A 23,994-nucleotide genomic window follows, 5' to 3' on the forward strand; every position below is an offset into this window, starting at 1 on the left:
AAGTGCTTACAGCAGGGGAAAGACTGGAACACAGTTTGTTTTAGAAGAGTGACTGGCTGTCATGTGTAAATGATATCGAGCTTGAACAGAGCAAAACTGAAGGGGGTGAGGTTAGTTAGGGTCCTGGTTATGATCTGAGCAAAGACTGAAAGAGAACTGAGCAGAGGCAGACAGAGGGGACAGATGAATGGGTGGATTTGAGAGCTATTAAGTAGCTAAGATCAGCAGGCATTGGTGACTGACCAGAGGGAGAAGAAACAATAGTTCAGAGTCTAGAATAATTTCTAACTTTCTGGTTTGTATGATTAGGTAACATGTGTTGTATTCCAGGAGGGATTCCCTCCCAGATAAAGAATCCAGGAAAAGAAGCAGGTTGGGGGGAGATCATAAAAAAAAAAAATAAGCAACATCAATAAAGGATTTAATGTCAACTGAAACACACTAGATTCAAACTCCCAAAAGTGTTATGTGTGTGTTTTAATTTCCTTTTTTTCAAAAGTGGTGTACATTTTCATAATTTATTAGAACTGAGAGCCTGCTTTATTTTGCATTTGATACCTACTATATGTATGTGTGTTTCTAACAGTCTAACTACATCCAGAGGACTTGTTTATTAATTGAATTTCCTGAGGCATAACTCATTCCCATGAGGTACTGATAATCTGATAATTTCAGATCTTTAATGCTAAAAATATTGGTGAGAGCAATCAAATAACTTCTTAGGAACTCTATTATTCATATTTGTCTTTTAACTTTTGCTAGAATATGAGGATTGTTTTTTCCTTATCCCCCTCCCAAACACACACAAACCTTCCTATTTTAGGAAGCCTTCATTAATGACCTTTCGATGTGTTATTCAAAAGACAAACATATCTAAAAGTGTCACCTCAATCACACTGCTTCCAGTAGGAAGAAATCTGCCCTTGATTCTTGAGAGAAGGTTACATGAGGCCAGAGGGCTCCGGTGTTCTAACTCACTGACCTCCCCTTCAGGCTGTTTTCTCGGTTCTTCCCACTGGGTAAGTCAGCACTTTCTGTTCTGTGAGCCCTCAGATGTGAAAGAGGCAGGAGAGGCCTGGTGCGGCCACCTTTTAGCACCATGGGGGACAGACTGCCGAGGGAGGGGATGGTATGGCTGAGCCTGCTGGCCTCATGGCACCCAAAGCAGAGCACGATCCTCCAGAGGAAGAGAGAGTCTTGAGGAAAATGGAAGAGGGTCAATGTCTTAGTCCCATCCTGCCACTGTAACAAAATACCCCAGGCTGTGTAATTTAGAAAGAACAGAAATTTATTTCTTACTCTTCTGGAAACTGGGAAGTCCAAGATCAAGGCACTAGCAGATTTGGTGTCTGGAGAAGGCCCAATCTCTGCTTCCAAGATGGTGCCTTGAATATGTGTCCTTTAGAGGACAAATGCTGTGTCTTCACGTAGTGGAAAGGATGGGAAAGTGTTCACTGTAGCCCTTTTACAAGGTCACTAATTTCATTCATGAAGGCTCCACCCTCATGTTTTAATCACCTTCTAAAGGCTGCACCTCTTAAAACTGTCACATTGATGGTTAAATTTCAGCATGAAGTTTGAAGGGGACACAAACATTTAAACCATAGCAGTCAACGTGACAGAAGAATAGCAGGTGTATAAAGTTGGCAACAGGGTGTAACCATAGAGGAAGCTATTCTGAGTGCAGTTCTGACAATAAGAGCTCTGAAAAAAAATTCAAACTGAGTGACTCGTGGATATCTGCAAATATTCGGTGAAATTTGAAGATGGTTTGGGTTTATTTGATTTGAAAATGTATTAAATGCTTTAATGGATTTCCTGATGGAAGACCACCAGCATTTACATTAATCATGTAATTGTCACATGTAAATGTCATCCATTCCAACCAATTTTTATGTTAACGTTGTATAGCATTATTTCTTTCTAGGTCACTTTTTGGTGCACTTGATGGTATAAAAACCAATTCTGAAATCATACCATATTGGGTAATTTTTAGTCTTTGTGGTAGACCATAAAAATCCAGCAATATCAAAGTCAAACCATGCCTAGAACTTCTGCCTAGGATGCTGGCCACCTGTATAAAACTTTCTAGCTATATCACTATGCCTTTTAAAATGTAGCTGAACCAACTTGGGAGACAAATTTATTTGGGGGTCAGAAATGTGTGTTAAGCTACATACATAAAAAGTCAAGATATTTTTTAAAAGCCAAGATATTTAAGACTCACGAATAGATCCAAATAGTGAAGCAACTTGAAAAAACATGCTTAGAAGATCCACTGAAAGTTCAAGTGAATATAAAAATGGAAAAGGGAAGGGACTTTATCAGCCCTGGCAACTAGAAAAATGGTGCCAGCTCCAGGCCAGAAACTTTAAGAAATTCTGCAGTGCAGAACACAGAGAAGAGCCAGATCAGAACACATGATGACACTGAACAGCTGGTAATTTGGTGTCCCTTCAAAGCTGTATTCTATAATATCTGATAAGCATTTATTTAAAAAGAATATGAGAGATTTTCTGAAAGGGGTGTGGGGTTGGGTAGCTAATCAGGGCCAATGTGGAGTCTTAGTCTCTCCCAATTTCCTACTTATGCTTCTCACTCAATAGTTAATAGGACCCAAACCTATTAACCCAAAGAGCTGTTCAGTGATGATCTAGTGTTACCTGAACAGGTTATTTGTGGACTTAACCCCCACTCCAAACAGCTTATCACAGTATTCCTTCTAACCATCTAGAGTCCTCTCTCTCCGTTGGTAGTAGTGGTTAATACAGTTTTCTTCTTTATCACGTTTCCAGTGTTATTTTTGCCCCACAAAGATGCACCCCTGACTAACTATAGAGCTTGGTGATCCCCAAGCCACCTCTAGTTCAAATGACACTAATTTGAAAGAAAAAAAAAAATCTATGCCTTACCTCCTGCTTACTGATGGTAAGTAACTAGAAGAACATTCAGCTGAGGGCTACCGTTGTCTTCCCTCATGCAGATCAAGCATCCCTGGAAGTGAGGTGGAGTGAGAGGAGGAGGGTGGGTGAGGACAATTTCAGTATCACCAAGGCCTGGAATGTGCTACAGCTACCAGTGGCGCACACGCTACATTTGAATATAGAGCCAAAGGAGTTGCCAAGGCTGCCTCCAAGAAGGGACAGCATGTCAGAGAAAGAGGGTTGAGCTGCCTGCCTATCTGAGTGCTGCCAGCACATGGCGGACAAAGTCTTCTTCAGAGAGGGAAAATTCCCTACAGCTGGACCAAAGCCAGTCGGTCAAAAACAATCCCTCTCTGATCCCTTCCTCTGTCTTTTGCCTGCTGAACCAAAAGAAAGTATAGTAAAAAATAAACTTTTGCTTCTTTCTCTGTATTTACTGAATGATGAATAAATGTACCCACATCATCTCTCAAAAAACAGATGTCGAATCCCAAGGCTGGGGAAAAAAATTAAAACACAAATTTTTCTCTTTAAGAATGAACAAGTTATCAGTAAAAAAGGCCAGACATTAAAAAATGATGTTTAAATTAATAAAGAATTTAATTAATAATAATTAATAAAGCTAATGAATCAAAGCTAATGTATTCTACTATAAACAGCAATAACTTTACTGTAATAAAAATCAGAGAAACAGGAGAAAAATCCGCAACTGGTATTCTCATCAAAAGTCAACAGATACTATATCTATGAATGAGCACAAAAACGGAAAAATCAGAGTTAAAAATGTTCTGTTTATTAATTGCTACATGAATAGCACTCATGAATTTAAAACTGTCTTTAGGCAACAGAAAGCATCCTGGAATTCTGTAAAAACTTTAATCAGCAAAGGAGGAGAAAAGGACATTACTTCTTCCTTAAGTCACGGGGAAATGGAGAAAGCCAGGCTATAGCAGTCACCCATGCTCCTCATGCTCTTCGCTGAATATTTATGTTCAGATTCACAGATAAAGTCAAGGATAGACACCCAGTTAAGCTTGAATTTCAGAAAAATAATGAATATATTTAAATGTATAAGTGTGTCTGAAATACTGCACGAGGCATATTTATTCTAAGAATTATTTATTTACATGAAATTCAAATTTAACTGGCCATTTGGTATTTTTATTTGCTACTTTCTGGCAATCTTGCTCCACTCTCCATCTTTTGTGTATGATAGGACTACATTCTCTACAGCTTGAAGGAGTTAGGCATGACCATGTTATTTGCTTTGGCCTGTGAAATAACAGTGTAATGAATCTGAGTCTCTTCCAATGGGAAACTGCTAAGAGCCAACAAACAATTTGACAGGGCAGAAGCCCCAACCAGCCCACCTCAGACAATTAGTATAAAGGGGAAATAAGCCTTTGTTGCCTTAAACAAAGAAGATTTATATTGGGCTTTATTTAAAAGACTATTCATCATACAATGCCTTAAGTAAAGATTCAGGGGTTATTTGTTACTGCAGCATAATCTAGCCTATCATAAGTAGATACTAATGTGACCAGATATATAAGCAAAGATTAAGGGAGGAAAATAGATATGCATATATTTAAGATTCTAACAGCTTATTGACCAGACTTAATCACAGGCACCACTCAAAGGTAACAGGAGGTACAACCCTACTATGCACACAGAAGTGGGGAAACCAAAAATGTGCTAAACAACATTAATACGACCACATAGAAATAGAAGGATACAGCAAGAAAGAAAAAAAAAATCTCTAAATGAAAAGATTGTACATATTATAGCAATAATAAAAGTAAAAGTAAAAATCTAAATATTAATATATATAAATAAAAAATAGCATTTAAAATGAAAGACAAAGGATATCTTCAATGTGCAAAAATATTGCAAAATTGTGGCCATTATTGGCCACTAATCTAGTATTCACTGTTCTTTCTTTCCTTATCGTGAGAAACTTGGTTTTATTCATTTACCTATTTTGAGGCTACTTGAGGCAATGTGCATATCTAGTTTTATTTTCAGCCTCTTTTTCAGAGAAGAGGCAGCATGTGACATAGTTCTGACCCATAGGAAGTGAGTGGAAGCCCCAGGTGGGGATTCAAGGAAAATGGAGCAAACAGCATTCACAAGCTTTTTGCTTTTTGTCCTCCTCCTTCCTCTGACCTGGAATACAATTATAATACTGCAGATGGCTGCTGTGGATTGATTGAATTGTGTCCCCCAAAGTTCATATATTAGAAGCTTAATTCCCACTGGAATTGTTGAAGGTAGGAAATCCTATTATGGTAATTGGACGGTGGGGCCTTGAAGAGGTGATTAGATTGTAGGACTGTGCCATTGTGAATGGATTAATAATGGTGGTTGGGGGCATGGTTCTATGGGCTTTAGAAGGAGAGAACATGAGAGTCTCTCTTTCTCTCTCTCTGCTCCACTATTTTCTGCTACATGAGACCCCTGCATTGCTGTAAAGCCACCATCAAAGAAGACCCTTACCAGTTGCCTGGACTTTGGACTTCCCAGCCTCTGAAACTGTGAGAAATAAACTTTGTTTTCTTACAAACTACCCGATTCCAAGTATTTTGTTATAAGCAACAGAAATGAACTAATACAATGGCACAGCCATTCTGAAGTAATGAGGAAATCAGCAAGAGTCTAGAACCATGATGGATGAATGGAAAGACAGAAGGAGCCTGGGTGTGGACTTCTTTTTATATGAGAAAAATAAAATCTCTCTTTACTTAAGACATTGGATGATGAATAGTCTTTTAAATAAAGCTGAATATAATTCTTAACACATACACAATCAAAAAGAAATAAATTTAAAACATCAAATTAAAATGGTCAAGTATATCAACAGGTACCTTTGCCTTCACAAAGGCCAGTTAAGATTTATAATAAAATGAGAAAATACCTTATATTGGTATTGGGGTGTGGGTGGTGTCTTGGGGAATCACAGCTATGCCTTGTTGGTGGGCATATAATCTTGTTTAATGTTGGTGGAGATTACTTTATCAGTGTTGGTAACAGTAAATAACAGGAAGCTTTTTACAATGTGCACAAATTTACACCAAGCAATTTGACTTCTAGAAATTTATACTATGGACACATTTAGGATAGGGGTGAAGACCAATGTTCTGAAAGCATTTATTATGATAATAAAAAATGTTAAAAATAAATTGGCCCAAAATAGAGGGTTTTAAAAAAAATCGGAACTATTTTATTCAAATTTATTCTAGAATCTCATATATAAATATATAAATTAGATAAAGTTGCAGCTACTGTGATTGCATTAACATACAAAAGCCCAGGATATAGATGATATATATCGCTAATAACACACACAAATTTACTTATAAGTATGCATATATGTAATTATTAAACAAAAGAATTAGACTATATGCAACTTGCTTTTTAGAATTAAATATTATACTCTGCAATTTTAGTACATTCACATTTACCACATTCTTTCTTAACATCTTCCTACTATTCCACTCAGAGTTTTACTGTTGCTCATCTTCTTGTCTAATCCATCTTTTTCTTTGGGCTTGTTTGTTTCCATTGCTTTTAATTTTTCTTCCTCATACCCATCTTGAAGTTAGATTCTTTTAAAAATAATTTTATTTTTTGGCCCCTGATCCTTTTTACGCTTCTAAAATGTAGAATATGGTGGAGGTTAAAATTAAGCATTTTGTTTGTTTGTTTGTTTAAACTAGCACATTAACCAATTTTTCTTGCAAAGTTCCCTGGATTAAATATTTGCATACAATGCTTTGTATGGGCATGTGTTAAATTGGCCATAGATCTGGAAATCAGAAATGTGAGCAGAGAAACAGGGAACATGGTGCCAGGGCTGCTGCGGATGCAGACAGGATCCCGGAGGCTGGGACCGCGCTGAAGGCGGCCAGCTGCCCTATTCATGATTCGAGGTTTCAGGCCGGCATAAAAGAAGATTCCTGGGAGTGCCTGAGCCACACCGTGGGACTGAGCAAGCAGCCCGAGGCGGCAGGAACTGAGAACGGGGAAGGCGACAAACCAGAGGCAGAGAGTGAGCGCCCGACCTGGCACAGCCCTGTGAGTGACCCCTGGCCTGGCCCTGCTCGGGGGGCTGACGCCCACCCAGCTTCCGCCTGCATCACCAGGCCACTCACCGCCCCGGGGCTGCCTCCACTTTCTCAGGTGGTGGCAGATCCAGCCCGGCTTGGCTCCTCACTCAGCCTTCCCACTTGCTTGACCCAGTGGGGGCTTCCTGGGGCCTGCGGGCTGGCCTCCCCTCCCACTCCCTCCGCGGTTCTCTGGCGGGGCTGGTGGCGTGGGGCATCCCCGGCCAGTGTCAGGAGGTCAAGGAAGTATGGGCAAGGAAGTACGGCCAACTGTCACTCCACCACACCCTGGACTCCGGCCCCCGGTAAACTTCCTGTTACTGGGAGGCAGATACCATCTCTGCGGCCACCAGTTCGGAAAAACGCCTAACCAATTTCTGATTGGGAATAGTGTGGTAGGAGAGTTCCCAAGTCCGCTTAAACCTGCCGGAGAGCTGTCTGCAGGCGGGCACTGGACTCGTCCAGGCTGGGGGGATACAAAGGTGAACCGTGTGCTGCAGGCTCCTCCCCCGAGGAGCTCACGCTCTGGTGTGGAAGATAAGACAAGTACACAAATAACTGCGATACCAGGAGGAAGGTGATAAGTCCCAAGAAAGATCTACACAGTGCTGCAAAGGCACCCAGAGTGACTGGTCATCTGTGCATAGCAGAAACCTGGTAAACTTCCTGGGCGAGGCGGTGCTGAGCAGGGTCTTGAAGGCCCAGCTGATAGACGAGGGTTGCAGAAGACACGTCCCAGCCCAGCCCAGTGCGCACAGAGTGGGGAGATGTGCGGCCAGGGAGGCGGAGACTCGACAGAAACCACACATCCTGTGGGGTCACCACTGCACGATCCAACAGCCCGGGCCAGAGCACACGGAATAGGGAGAAGTCCTGCATGGGAAGTGAAAGCACAACAGAGATCACAAACCCTGTGGTACGTGATACAGCAGCCTAGCAGAGTGCAAGCTGACCATAAAGGTGGCTCCCCGGAGAGGCCCAAGACCCGAGGCAACCATACACACAAGGCACTAAAGGCCAACTGAGCAGTCACAGAGGTAGCCATACCAAATTGGCAACCACAGCAACATCTTAGTTAGTCAATAGTCTCAAACCGGTGGACTGTGAAACCCCCTGCCACAATGAATAAACATAAAAAAAAAGATACCAGAAATACAAAAAATCAAGAAAGTACACCACCAAAAGTTAATAATTCTCAAACTCTAGATCCAATAGAACAAGAAGCCCTTGAAATGACTGACAAGGAATTTTGAGTGATAATTCTAAGGAAACTGAATGAGATAAAAGAAAACTCAGCTAGACATCATGATGAAATGAGGAAAAGTATACAGGATCTGAAAGAGGAAATGTACAAGGAAATCAATGTCCTGAAAAAAAATGTAGCAGAACTTGCTGAACTGAAGAAGTTATTCAGCGAAATAAAAAACACAACGGAGAGTTTAACCAGCAGGCTTGTCGAAGTTGAAGAGAGAACCTCTGAACTTGAAGATGGGCTGTTTGAAATAACACAAGCAGACCAAAAGAAAGAAAAAAGAATCAAAGACATTGAAGAAAATCTGAGAGAGATATCAGACAACCTTAAGCGATCAAATATCCGAGTCATGGGTATTCCAGAAGGGGAGGAAAATGGAGATTCCATTGAAAACATATTCAACAAAATAGTGGCAGAAAACTTCCCAGGTATAGGAAAAATCACAGATCTTCAGATCCAGGAAGCTCAACGATCTCCAAACGTATTCAACCCAAAAAGGCCTTCTCCAAGACATGTCATAGACAAATTGACAAAACTCCGAGACAAAGTGAGAATCTTAAAAGCTGCAAGAGAGAAGCGTCAAATCACCTATAAGGGAGCCCCAATCAGGCTAACATCAGACTTTTCATCACAAACCCTAAAATCTAGAAAGGAATGGGATGATATATTCAAAACACTAAAAGACAAAGATTGCCAGCCAAGAATACTTTACCCTGCAAGGCTATCCTTCCGAAATGAAGGGCAAATAGTATATTTCTCAGACAAACAAAAACTGTGGGAGTTCACTACCACACGACCACCCTTACAAGAAATCCTCAAGGGAGTACTGGGTGTGGTTCCTCAAAAATAACTACCACTGCCATAAAAATCCAAGAAAAATCAAAACCCACTAGTATAATAAAAATGGCATTCATGAAGAGAAAACAATCAAACAAAAATGCTATCTACAACCTAAGGAACCAACAAACACAGAAACCAAACAGTAAATCAGAAAGCAAGGAACAAAAAACACCTAAGACAACCATACAACCAATAAAATGCTAGGAATAAATCAACACCTTTCAATAACAACTCTTAATGTAAAAGGCTTAAATTCCCCAAGCAAAAGACACAGACTGGCTGACTGGATCAAAAAGGAAGACCCAACTATATGCTGCCTAAAAGAGACCCACCTCACCCAAAAAGATTCACATAGACTAAGAGTGAAAGGATGGAAAAAGATTTACCATGCAAACAGAAAAGAAAAACAAGCTGGAGTAGCTATTCTTACATCTGACAAAATAGACTTTAAACTAAAAACCATAAAAAGAGACAATGAGGGACACTACTTAATGATAAAAGGACTGATCCATCAAGAAGACATAACAATCATAAATATGTACGCACCCAATGTTGGAGCAGCCAGATTTATAAAACAAACTCTATTAGACCTAAAGAAGGAAATAGACACTAATACCATAATAGCAGGGGACCTGAACACCCCACTGTCAATATTAGACAGATCATCTAGGCAAAGAATCAGCAGAGAAAAACAAGATCTAAACAATACTCTAGACCAATTGGAATTGGCAGAGATCTACAGAACATTCCATCTAACAACCTCAGAATATTCATTTTTCTCATCAGCACATGGATCATTCTCCAGGAGAGATCACATAATAGGTCACAAATCAAGTCTCAATAAATTCAAAAAAATTGGAATTATCCCATGTATCTTCTCAGACCACAATGGATTAAAACTAGAAATTAATAACAAACGAAACTCTGGAAACTATACAAACACATGGAAATTAAACAGCATTCTACTTAATAACATATGGGTCCAAGAAGAAATCAAGCAGGAAATCAAAAAATTTATTGAAACTAATGAAAATAATGATACATCATACTAAAACCTGTGGGATACTGCAAAAGCAGTATTAACAGGGAAATTTATTGCATTAAATGCTCACCTCAGAAGAGTGGAAAGATGGCAAGTGAAAAACCTAACACTTCACCTTAAAGAACTAGAAAAACAAGAACAATCCAAACCTAAAGTTAGCAGACGGAAAGAAATCATTAAGATCAGAGCAGAACTGAATGAAATTGAAACCCAAAAAACAATTCAAAAGATCAATCAATCAAAAAGTTGGTTTTTTGAAAAGATAAAAAAAATTGACAAACCATTAGCATGGCTAACAAAAAAAAAAAGAAGAGAGAAGACTCAAATAACAAAAACTAGAAATGAAAAAGGCGATATTACAACTGATTCATCTGAAATACAAGGAATCATTCGAGACTACTATAAACAACTCTGTGCCAATAAATTTGAAAATCTGGAGGAAATGGATAAATTTCTGGACACACACAAGCTCCCAAACCTGAACCATGAAGACGTAGAAAATTTGAACAGACCAATAACAATAAAGGAGATTGAAGCTGTTATCAGAAGGCTCCCAACAAAGAAAAGCCCAGGACCAGATGGATTCACAGCAGAATTTTACCAAACATTCAAAGAGGAATTGACACCGATTCTTTACAAACTATTCCAAAAGATTGAAACGGACGCAAATCTCCCAAACTCATTCTATGAAGCAAACATCATCCTGATACCAAAACCAGGTAAAGATATAACCAAAAAAGAAAACTACAGGCTGATATCCTTGATGAATATAGATGCAAAAATCCTCACTAAAATACTAGGAAACAGAATACAGCAACACATACGTAAAATTATACCACAATCAAGTGGGATTCATCCCAGAGATGCAAGGTTGGTTCAACATACGCAAATCAATAAATGTGATACACCATATCAATAAACTCAAACAAAGGACCATATGATCATCTCTATAGATGCTGAAAAAGCATTTGATAAAGTTCATCACTCATTTATGACAAAGACCCTCTATAAGTTAGGTATAGAGGGAAAGTATCTCAACATAATTAAAGCCATATATGACATACCCACTGCCAATATCATCCTGAATGGGCAAAAGCTGAAAGCTTTTCCTTTAAGAACAGGAACTAGACAAGAATGCCCACTCTCACCACTCCTATTCAACATAGTGTTGGAAGTACTAGCCAGAGCAATCAGAGAAGAGAAGGAAATAAAGGGCATCCAGATTGGAAAAGATGAAGTCAAACTGTCCCTGTTTGCAGATGACATGATCCTATATATCGAACAGCCTAAAACCTCTACAAAAAAACTGTTGGAATTGATAAATGATTTAAGCACAGTAGCAGGGTAAAAAATGAACACACAAAAAACAAGAGCATTTCTTTTCTCCAATAGTGAACATGCAGAACGAGAAATCAAGAAAGCCGGCCCATGTACAAAAGCCACCAAAAACATAAAATACTTAGGAATTGAGTTAACCAAGGAGGTGAAAAATCTCTATAATGAGAACTACAAACCACTGCTGAGAGAAATTAGAGAGGATACAAGAAGATGGAAAGATATCCCATGCTCTTGGATTGGAAGAATCAACATAGTGAAAATGTCCATACTACCCAAAGTGATCTACAAATTCAATGCAATCCCCATCAAAATTCCAAAGACATTTTTCTCAGAAATGGAAAAAACTATCCAGACATTTATATGGAATAATAAAAGACCACGCATAGCCAAAGCAATGCTGAGCAAAAAAAATAAAGCTGGAGGCATAACACTACCTGACTTTAAGCTATACTACAAAGCTATAATAACCAAAACAGTATGGTACTGGCATAAAAACAGACACACTGACCAATGGAATAGAATAGAGAATCCAGAAATCAACCCACACACTTACTGCCATCTGATCTTTGACAAAGGCACCAAGCCTATTCACTGGCGAAGGGACTGCCTCTTCAGCAAATGGTGCTGGGATAACTGGATATCCATATGCAGGAGAATGAAACTAGATCCATACCTCTCACCATATACTAAAATCAACTCAAAATGGATTAAGGATTTAAATATACACCCTGAAACAATAAAACTTCTTAAAGAAAACATACGAGAAACACTTCAGGAAATAGGACTGGGCACAGACTTCATGAATACGACCCCAAAAGCACGGGCAACCAAAGGAAAAATAAACAAATGGGATTATATCAAACTAAAAAGCTTCTGCACAGCAAAAGAAACAATTAACAGAGTTAAAAGACAACCAACAGAGTGGGAGAAAATATTTGCAAAATATACATCTGACAAAGGATTAATATCCAGAATATATAAGGAACTCAAACAACTTTACAAGAAGAAAACAAGCAACCCAATTAAAAAATGGGCAAAAGAGCTAAGTAGGCATTTCTCTAAGGAAGATATACAAATGGCCAACAGACATATGAAAAAATGCTCAACATCACTCAGCATCCGGGAAATGCAAATCAAAACTACACTGAGATACCATCTAACCCCAGTTAGGATGGCTAAAATCCAAAAGACTATGAACGATAAATGCTGGCGAGGTTGCGGAGAAAAAGGAACTCTCATACATTGTTGGTGGGACTGCAAAATGGTGCAGCCTCTATGGAAAATGGTATGGAGGTTCCTCAAACAATTGCAGATAGATCTACCATACGACCCAGCTATCCCACTGTTGGGAATATACCCAGAGGAATGGAAATCATCAAGTCGAAGGTATACCTGTTCCCCAATGTTCATCGCAGAACTCTTTACAATAGCCAAGAGTTGGAACCAGCCCAAATGTCCATCATCAGATGAGTGGATATGGAAAATGTGGTACATCTACACAATGGAATACTACTCAGCTATAAAAACGAATGAAATACTGCCATTTGCAACAACATGGATGGACCTTGAGAGAATTATATTAAGTGAAACAAGTCAGGCACAGAAAGAGAAATACCACATGTTCTCACTTATTGGTGGGAGCTAAAAATTAATATATAAATTCACACACACACACACACACACACACAAACCGGCTGGGGGGAAGAAGATATAACAAACACAATTACTTGAAGTTGATACGACAAGCAAACAGAAAGGACACTGTTGGGGGCAGGGGGGGAGGGAGGAGGGAGGGAGGTTTTGGTGATGGGGAGCAATAATCAGCCACAATGTATATCGACAAAATAAAATTTAAAAAAAAAGAAAAAGAAAAAAAAGAAATGTGAACAGAAACCTTCCAGTGTTTCTCCTGGGGGACTTTAGGCAGTTACATCACTGCTCAGGATCCTCCATTACACATGTGAAAGATAAAAGTATGCCTTGCTTGTGTGTGTGTGTTATGAGAGGGCCAGTGAGGTCCATACATCTGTCCGTGTTACATGTGATAGCACACTAAATAGCTGCATTTGAATAGAACTGTCACAACAAGATAATGGATGGCTTATCTGGACAGTTCAAATTGTGGCAAGACTTCCGTTGGCCCCAGGAACTGCCTTTCTCAACTTCGTTCCAAAGCCCAAGGGATGCATTACAGGGGTGGGTGTAAAAGAAAGAACATGGGAAGACAGGCTGAGGAAACATTTAGAGACATGTTTCCAAGGATGACTTTGGTCTTCAAGAAGCTCAAATGCCCTTTGGATTAGAGAACTGCAGAATAAGGCTTGGAAAATGGAGGCCAGGACAAGCCGGCTGCCACTGGCGTGAAACCAGTCGCCCTGCTTTAGGTATATTCAGAGTTGCCTACATTTCATATTCAGAAAACGTTCTCCACTAAAAAGTGGTGATACTCTTTTTCACTTTCTGTTCATTTCCAGCCTCATGACTGTAACTTTTGACTCCTGTGTAGCCACAATTCTCTCTCCACCTACAGAGGTCACAATCGCAAGCCTGAGGTGATGTGATAAGACACCATTTAGAAAGTCATCTTTTTAATTGAGAGCCCTGCCGTAGTCCCAGTCAGCCCTGACATCACAGGGTGAGGTAGGAGCTGTTTTTGAAGTTCCTGAAAGGTCATTTCTTCCTAGACAAGACTTTCTGAAATTATAGCCCAGGAGGAAAATGGTTTTGTGCCAATTCTAATGCATGTTCCAACGCAAGGTGCAGCCTCAGAGGTCCAGAAGATAGAAAGAAAAAAAAAATGTACCTTTGATGACTGCTCTTTCTTTTCCCTTTTGCTTTGTTATTTTATTCTGCTTGGGAACTGAAAAGATTTCTTACAACTATCCAGAGAGGAAACAGGGAATAAATAGTATTGCAGTTTTTCAGTTGGGTTTATGGATTTTGCTAACTTCAAGTTTAAATTATTAAATTATAGACAACCAAAGAAATAACTAAAATAATTATACTTTTAGTACTCAGGCAGTGCTTTCAAAGGTACTGAATTTCAGTTCAATTTTTTTGTCTGTTTGATTTATTTTTTATTTTTCTATTTTTTTGAGCACTACTATGGGTCCGGCACTGTACCTAGAGGAACAAAGAAGAAATAAGACATGGGTTTTGCCCTCTCAAATATTTCAGTCTGATATTTCATGGGAAGAAAATTAAGTTGAGTATTTTATATGTTGTTTACTTGGGAATGTTCCTGTTGTTTCATTTTATCATCAAAGTGCCCCTAACTAAGAATAATAGTGGCTAGGCAGCCTTACATTTTAAAGCAAGGTACTAGACCATCTCTGCAGGAGCTGCAAATTGGGGGATTCAGAAGCCAGTTATGCCAGTGTTTGGAAAATTGGCCATTTCTTTAAAGGCTAAAATATACTTACTCTATGACCCAACAATTCCTCTCCCTTAGTATTTCATTTCTAAGTGTGAATATTTGGTTGAAATTTTTCTGATGGGACCAGAACCATCTGTTTCTCAACATTTTTGCTTTAGAAGACCATTCTTTTTACTTGGTATTCTTTAAAGTAGGCAGCAATATTTCACTTTTTCTCTGTTACAGCTTCTGTTACTGGGTTGACATACTTTCTGCCAATAGCCAGAAGATGTTCCTTTTTTTTTGTTTTCTTTTTCCTCTTCTTCTTTGTTTTTCCCCTTGCAGTGCAGCAATAATCTTAATGTACCACTGTGTTTTAATAGTCAATTTAGCTACTATTAAAATAAAATAGCATGCTATAAAATGACTGCATTAATGAGTGCCCTCCAAATGGTAGATCCCAAGGAGATAGTGTTCTTTTTAAGGGACAATGGGGCTCGATTGCAGCTGGGGGGGTGGTGGGGTGGGCAGAGAGAGTAGTATGCCTGCCTTATGACATCATCCCAAAACAGAGTTTGTTTTTTAGTTTGCTGAGATACTCGGTTCAGGGTGGTCACTGAACGAGACACCACTAAATGAGACATTGTAAGCTTCTTATGGGGGGTGAGGTCCTCTGTACCCTAGCTCTGTCTTCACTAGAAAGAACTGGAGAAATATTCAATAGGGAATCTCCATGTACTGTATGCCCTTCGGCAGAGCACCAGAACTATTTTTATGTTAATATAGATCTAGGAGAAATATCAACATTCTTTACTTGCTGATTCTAATTAAGAACTCAAGTAAGAATGAACCTTAAACAAAATGGGAATAGAATATATTTTCAGGACCTCTAATTCACTTATGGGTTCCGCATTAACGTAAATGCTGACCAAGTCCCTCTTTGACCTCAGGCTGCTTCCTGACTATTCCCCAAATTTGATACTTTTCTCTACTTCTCCCTTCAGTAATTTTTTAAAAAAATTCTTTCACAATCCTTTATTCCAGTCAGGTAACAATTTTTGCATATAAGAACTCCCTGGGTGTAATGCTTGAACCACAAAATATGTCCAAGGGAACAATGTGGTAATATATTCAGGAAAGCAGTTGAAGTCCTGGAAGGAGTGAAGGCTTTTGGTCTCCTATAAATCATATGATATAAGATTATGGCCTACTCTGAGAATTCAAAAAATTGTCCTTAGGCTCCTGAAGGCCTTATCTCAAAGAAGATCAGGTAGTCAGGAACCTTGAGGAAAGACCATTTTATATCTTCATCTTTACCCTTTTTCACTAAAATCTTGGCACAGGTAATACCATGTCCTGGGAAGTACTAGGCAAACCTAGACTTGTCAAGCCTGGAATTAACTGGCTAGAGTCTTTTTTATTAGAAATATGTTTCTGAATTTTAATCTGCAATCTCTCAACTCTAAATTTCATCAGGATGCCACACCTGCACTGAGTAAATCTACAAGCCAGGTTTTAAAACAGAAAATCTGATAGAGCTTATGTATATGAACTTATGTTGATTTACACAGAGCTATGTTTGTTTATGCTTGATGAGTCAGTGCTAACCACAAATATTAAAATAGGTCCTAGCAGTGATGAGCAGCTTTGGATGTGTTTACAGTTTATTTCTTAAGAATATACCCTTCTACAGGCACATTCTGTGTAGATGTAGACTGGTCAGGAATATAGAACTGCAGGGAGTGCAGTTTGCTGAAAAGATTCAGGTCCAGACCAGAATTTCTATATAACCCAGGTATACTGGGTCTCACAAGACCCAAAAGTACCTATAAAATCATCCATTAAAACCTGAGCTTCAGAAAAAGCCTTCCCAAGGGAATCAGCAGCAAAGCAGCAATTTAGCTCAACCACAGCTCAAGTGCTGTTCACCACAGGAAGTTCCCTCATTTTAGAAGTAACCAAAGGACAACAAATTAGTTCCAGTGCAGAGTTTGAGTGGTAGGAATAGCAAATAATCTAACAAAAAACTGAAAGGAAAAAACAAAATACCCAAAGACCGGACACAAAGTTTGATATTAACTAGTAAAGGTCTAACACCACCAAAGAACATCTATAAAACCTAGAAGGTCTGTAAGCCCCCTGGGTTCCTAATCAAGGGAGAGTGAAGGGCCGGGGGGCCTCCACCATGCCCTCCGATACCCACAACCAGCCCAGCGACAACCATCGAGCTGCTGCAGGGAGCACCCTGGGCTCCTGAGCTGGGGCGGTGGGGGCACTGAGGACTTCAGCCACAACCCCCTGGCATCGGCATCCAGCCCAGCAATGACCAAGCCACCACTGGGAGCCCTCTGGTCTCCCCTGCAGGAATGAGGGGGCTGCCACAGGCCTCAACAACATCCCTCCTCCTTCCTCCTTCTCCCACCCTGTTTCCTTCTCCTTTCCCCTGAACCTCTCCCACCCAACTGCTCTGCAAAAACATTTTAGAATGTAAAAAAAATAATATTAATAAATAAACTTAAAATAAAAAAATAAATAAATATGGAAAAAAAAAGGAATATGCCCTTCTTTTAGAGGTTGAAAATGCTCTGACTTAATATGCCTGAACCTTTCTGCACAAGTCTATTTTCTCATTGTATTTTCTATGAATAGTTCTCAGTTTTCTATGGTTCCTTTTGGAGTAGAGGAATGAAAATTCAAAACAAGGGGAGAAAAAGCTGAAAATTTTAGTACTAGTCTTAGAGTGAGGAAGAGAACTTAAAAGCAACTGAGGAGTTTTCATCTAGCTAATGGTGATACCTCCAATGCCCCTAATGGGCTGTAGATAATTGCTGTTGTCTCCATAAGATATGTTGTTGCTTCTCCACCAGACCACAAGAGTCAGCTCCTTATGGAGTGACTATAAATGCTGACATCCTAAGAGGACTTGTAAACCAAAGAGACAGGGTATGCCTTTCTCTGCAGCAAGTATCATCCATGCTCTTGTGCTGACTGCGGTTAGCAGCTGCCAACTAGAATGCTTTTAGACTGTGCTTTGTTTCCTTTAATCATAATAAGATGGAAATTGTGGGAAAACCAAGAGCGGAGGGTGGTCCAAGGCTCTCCTATGACTTTTATTCCCTATTAAATGCCATGAGAATCAGTATTCAGATATTAGACATTTTGCCTCCAGCACTTGGCTTCAAGGGGGTTCTTCAACTCTCTATGTGGTCCTAAAGCCCAGAGCTGACACTTCTTACTTAACGATTAGGAACAGGCATCATGGGACTGTGCCCAGAGCAGACTATGGAACACCTATAGTTATCAATTCCAACAAAAGGAGGTCCTGTTTCTAGAAGAAGTTGTAGGAGCCACAGTGAAGTAGAATTAAAACTTCCCTTTCTGTATTTGAAATATTTTTCCCTAACTTACCAAAAAGTTCAAGCAAATAGTTCTATGCAAATATATTTCAAGCAGGATATTGGCTAACATTTTGCAACCTCCTTCCAGAAAGATAAGCTTTCTGTATTTCAAGAAATGGCACAATGACAATGGCATAACTAACACTGAAAATAAGGAAGACAACTCTTAATTCCATCCGTTCCATGAGGAGAAAAAAAAAGTCACCTGGAGGTCCTAGAGGCCACAAATCCTACCTAAGGAATTTTCTCCTCTTCATGGATCTTTGAGAAAAAAAAGGTTAACATGTTTAGATTGGGTTTCAATTAACATAAATTATTAGGAGAAATTACAGAAAATAATAATCTAACACATATATGAAGTAAAAAATTAAGACTTATGAGGAAGGGTGAAAATTATCATAATTTTATAATTTCAAAACAAGTTCACTCTTTTTTCTCATATCTAAAATTTTGTTAGGAAGAAACTATAGGTCTAGAAAGCAGCGGTTCTGAAACTAAAGGAAATCAGTTCAAATTATCATAATTTTGGAAAGCTGGTTTACCCAAAAGGAGGACTCTTTGAGGCTAAGCTGTATCAGGACACTCCACAATTAATCCCAGTGAGGGAGATGTTTAGAAAGTATTACATGTAGATACAGCAAAAATTGGGATTTAGTTGCTTTTAATGATAGTTACTTTATAAACAATTTTAGTTTTGCTTTCCTTCTGTAACAAATGGAGCTACTTTTTTTATCCCTGGCATGATGGACCCAGATGTGCCTTATGATTTCCCCAAGGAAAGGTATATGACGATAAGGTGAAGCTAACATAGAACCTACCTGTGGCCTTCTGATTGAGTGTCAAATTGAATAAGCCAGTAGGGTATTTTCTCTCCAGCATACAGGATAGTTATTGAGTCATCTCCAAGAGTTCAAAGACACTAAATATTGGCAGCTGATAGAAGACTTATTCCCAAATTCAGTGCAAGGGTATAATCCTTAGCCTTCACTACTAGTGGTGTTACTCTCCATTTGGATTTTCCCCTGTTTCTGGGTCTCAGAAACTGTTTGGGGAAGTAATAGTACACATTTTGCCCTTTCTCCTGGTCCTGGCACTTTTTGAGCCATTAGGAAAATCAAAGCTATGTCAATCTGATGCGCTCAGGATTCAGCTCCTTTATTCCATTATAGAACTCCCTGCTGTCTTTTCTCAGGCCACCTTCCACTCTATTAAGAGTCCAGACTCTCCTCCTTTTATGTTTTCAAGCCCCAAACTCCTGATGTCCATCTTCTTCTCAAACAGTTTAGTTGCATTGCTACTGATTGATGCCTTGTTTATAGAACATTTTGAGATGGGGTGTGAAGACTCATAATCATTGTGACTTCCCTTTTTCTTTTCCCCTTTTAAAAAAAATTGTAGTAAAAAACACAGAACATGAGATTTACCCTTTTAAAAATTTTTAGTGAACAGTGCAGTATTGTTAACTATAAGCACAATGTTATACAACAGATTTTTAGAAATTTTTCATCTTGCATGGCAAAAATTTTATACCTATGGAACAGCAAGTCCCCATTTTTTCCCCTCCTCCCAGGTCCTACTACTTTGATACCTCATGGAAGGGGAATCCTATGGTATTTGTCCTTGTATGCTAGGCTTATTGCACTTAGCATAATATCCCTAAGTCTCATCCGTGTTGTAGCATATGGCAGGATTTGTTTCTTTTTATACTGCCTTTTCTTTCTTTACTCATCTGTCTAAAGGCATTTAGATTGTTTCTACCTCTTGACTATTGTGAATAATGCTGCAGTGAACATGGGAATGCAAATATCTGTTTGAGATCTTGATTTAAAGTCTTTTGAATGAATACACAGATGTGTGATTGCTGGGGCACATGGTAGTTGCACTTTTAACTTTTGAGGAACATCTATACTATTTTCCATAGCACCATTTTAGATTCCACCAACAGTGCACAAGGGTTCCAATTTTGCCACATCCTTGCTAGCACTTGTTATTTTCTCGTTTTTTGTTTGTTTGTTTGTTTGTTTTACTTTTTGTTTATTTATTTATTTTAATAAAGGCCATCCTAGCAAGTGTGAGGTGATATCTTACCATGGTTTCAACTTCCATTTCCCTGATGATTGGTGATGCTAAGTATATTAAACACCTTTTAATATACTTGTTGGCCATTCATATGCTTTCTTTGGAGAAATGTCTATTCATGTTACTTTCCTCTTTCTGACCTTTGAGCAGAAAAGACTTTCCTGGAAAATGTCCTGGGCCATTATTGGATTTTTATCTTCAAGAGGCTTCAGAACTTCTAAGAGGCTTAGGTATCAATCCTGTTGTTAGGGAAAACTTTCCATACTTTAACATGGATAATTTTTGTGACACCTTTATCGATAATAGCGAGAAAAAATGTCTTTTTCATCAAATTAATTTACTAATTAGCCTATCAGTCATTGTTTAAACATAAAGCAGAATTCCCCCAGATGGTTCAAGTGAGAACCATTAATGAAGGAACTGCTTACAAAAGTGTGGACAGAGGTTAAAAAAAAAAAATAGGTAGATAGACAAGGCAATGATGAGAGGAGCCACAGTGGAAAGCTATTATCACCATGAGAATTGAACAGACAAGGGCAGGAGACAGTAATATCAGAGTGAGAGCTGGAACCATAGAAGAAGTGTCCAGTGGGCTGCAGCTATGAAGGGACACAGCTACTTCCAGAGACAAGCGTTAGTCTATTTTCTGTTGCTTATAACAAAATACCTGAAACTGGTAATTTATGAAGAAACAAAATTTATTTCTTACAGTTTTGGAGGTTGTGAAGTCCAGGGTCAAGGGGTCACACCTGTCTGGTGAGGGCCTTCTTCTGGATGGGGAATCTCCATAGAGTCTCATGGAGATGCAGGTGTCACATGGTGAGAGAGTGGCATGAGGGTGAGGGAGCTGACCTTCTCACTTACTCTCCTTATAAAGCCCATTCATGAGGGCACAGTCCTCATGATCCAATCACCTCTTAAAGGCCCCACATTCCACCACCATATTGGGGGGTAAGTTCCAACATGAGCTTGGGGGTGGTATTCAAACCATGGCAAGACACTTCATCAGAGTGGGGAAGGAATGAGGAAAAAAATCTAAACTCTTGCCACTGTCTCTCATTGATGAAATCCAACCTCAGGCTGGCTATCAAGGGGTCCATTGGTTGCATCAATCTAGTGTACAAAGCAAGGTAGAGAAGAATAGAGAATGAACCTGGGGAACAACTAGAAAATAATCAGCACACTAGCTAACTCAACAACAACAGAAAATATAACAATAGCAGGATATTTGGCTACAGTTCTTTCCTATCTGATTTTTGTTTATGCTTTTAAATTCTAATATATTTAAGTCAAAAAAGTTCATCAATTATATATTTGGTGAGTACCTTTTTTTCAAGTTGGAAGCAGTCTCTGTTTATTAACTAGCCAGATTGCAAAAATAATCATGGCAGACTCCTTAGTTCATCCTTCTATTAAGCCTGTTGATCTGGTCTTCTTTGCCAGCATTACCACCTTCCACAAAATGGGTGGTTGTCTTCTTTATCCCACCCCATGGAGAAGATAATTTGAAGGACCACAGGAAGTTATTTGCTTCTTTGAAGCACTTTCTAACACAATAGATCTCACGAATCAGATCCTCCATGCACATGATGCCATATTTACCAAGAGATCAAGCAATCAAAGTGTTATCTCTCAAGGCAATTTGCTTCTTATTGATTTACCATAACCATGCTTGTAGATTAGTTCATTTACTGTTTTCAAGTTTGGGTATTCCCAAACAGTATATGGTTCCACAATTCTCAGCATATTAATTAAAGCCTTTTTGAGCTTAGCAAAGATGCCATTGAAGATCTGGTGACGGAGAATAAGCTGCATCACCTTTTGGGCTTTTGGGCTCACACTATTCACACCTCTGATCCTAATGACAAATACCAACTTGGGTTCTGCAGATACAGAGAAGTTGCCAGTTTTTTGTTTTTTTTTTTTGCTATCCTTGCCATACAAATCTCAGTTCTGAACACCTACCTATATTCCTTGTGATAGTGCTTAGCTTTTTCATAGGTAATCTTCCTCTTTACCCTTTGAAGCATCTTTAGGGCAAACTTCTTCCTCAGGCACTCGATCTTCAGCTCTGCAAAATTCTTTTGCTTTTCCTTAAGGACTTCTGGCACAGCAGAATCCTTCTTTTTCTTCTCTTCGACACCCTCCATGGTTCCAGCTGGAAGAGAGGCTGGTGAGTACTTTCTTTACATGCAAGGCTCAGTACCAAGCATTGCAAGATAATGCTTCTATTAGTAGAGAGCCCAATGTCAGTGGATATAAGGGAAGAAGCATAATTTTTCCTAAATGTTGACTATTTTATGTTTCTTAAAACAAGTCCAAGCTCTATGGAAGTTCAAACAAAAAGAAGTTTCATTAGCTTGATGGAGATGCAGATAATTTTAATGGATAAGCAGGAGTTTAAAAAGACTTTGATCTGTGGCATGATTCTGACAGGCAGGATACAAAATAGTGGGAAGAGCATTCCCAGTAGGGGAAAGAGAAAGGCAGAAATATGTAAGATGTGTTTGGGAAGCAGTGCACAACCTCTAGTACAGTTAGAAAGATGAGCAAGAGATAAGCCTGGAAGGTCAGCTTTGATTAGACAATGAAAATAGAGAATCAAGACAGTGATTTAGGAAAGAAAGATAAAAGTGATTTGGGAAAGAAAGATAAGGCAAAATTGATAAAATCTGTTTTCATTTGAGTCTTGAGTTATCCATGCCATGCTACAAAATAAATCAGGCAAATCAAAATCTAAGCCAATTCCAGAAAGCAAAAGTCATGGGAGAAAACAGAGAAGGCAGATTTTGGCTAATAGAAAGAAATATTTACTAACCTGCCCTGCAAATGCAATAAATGATCTGAAAAGAGTACATGGAATGTTCAAAGCAGAATGTGCCTAACCACATACAAAAGAGTGATGCATCGATCCTTTCTTACCTTAAAAAACTGAAACGATGAACTTCAGGATTCCTTCCAACTTTGAATATCTTTGTCACAGTACAAGATACAAATTTTAGTAGGAAAATTTCCAAACATTTTTATAGCTCTAATGAGGGGATAATAAATCACAGAAAAGAAGCATAAAGAAATTTATTTCCTTTCTCCTTCTCTTCCTTCCGTTCTTCCTTCCTTCTTTTTTTCTAGAAGGTTCAGGACTGAATTCAATTATAGAAGGGCCTGGAGTCCTGAGTAAAAAGAGTACCACCTAGAACAAGTTAACCTGAGTAAGAATCCTTTCTCTCTTCTATTGCAAGCTTGGCGAGCTTGGAGCCTCCTCTACCTCCTCTGTAAGACAAGGTTACAATCACATTCTTATAAAATTTTGGTGGAGGAGGAGAGATTAAAAGAAGTGCTATATATAAATTTCCTGCTACGTAATAGTTACTTAATAAATGTTAGTTTCAACATATGTTACTTTTTAAATTTTTTAATTTTTAAAAAAATTTTAAAATCCACATATAAGGGTACTTCAAAAAGCTAAAATTCATGGAAACATTTATATTATCCTTTATTTTTTTATTCAAAATATTTTAACATTTATTTGTGCATATTTGTGGCATACAGTGTGTTGTTTTAGTACATGTATGCACTGCACAATGATTCACTCAGGGTAGGTAGCATAGTTTTGTACCTATCAGTCCACCATTTTTCCTATTTTTCCATGAACTTTTTGAAGTA

The 23,994-nt window shown here is 38.8% G+C and overlaps 1 pseudogene; it reads right to left on the reverse strand.

Annotated features, from left to right (window-relative positions):
• Positions 1–21,727: 21,727 nt before the first annotated feature.
• On the reverse strand, positions 21,728–22,481 carry LOC134391251 (large ribosomal subunit protein uL30-like; annotated as a pseudogene).
• Between the last annotated feature and the right edge of the window lie 1,513 nt (positions 22,482–23,994).

Source organism: Cynocephalus volans, chromosome 11, assembly GCF_027409185.1.
Source record: "Cynocephalus volans isolate mCynVol1 chromosome 11, mCynVol1.pri, whole genome shotgun sequence".
Classification (NCBI taxonomy): Eukaryota; Metazoa; Chordata; class Mammalia; order Dermoptera; family Cynocephalidae; genus Cynocephalus; species Cynocephalus volans.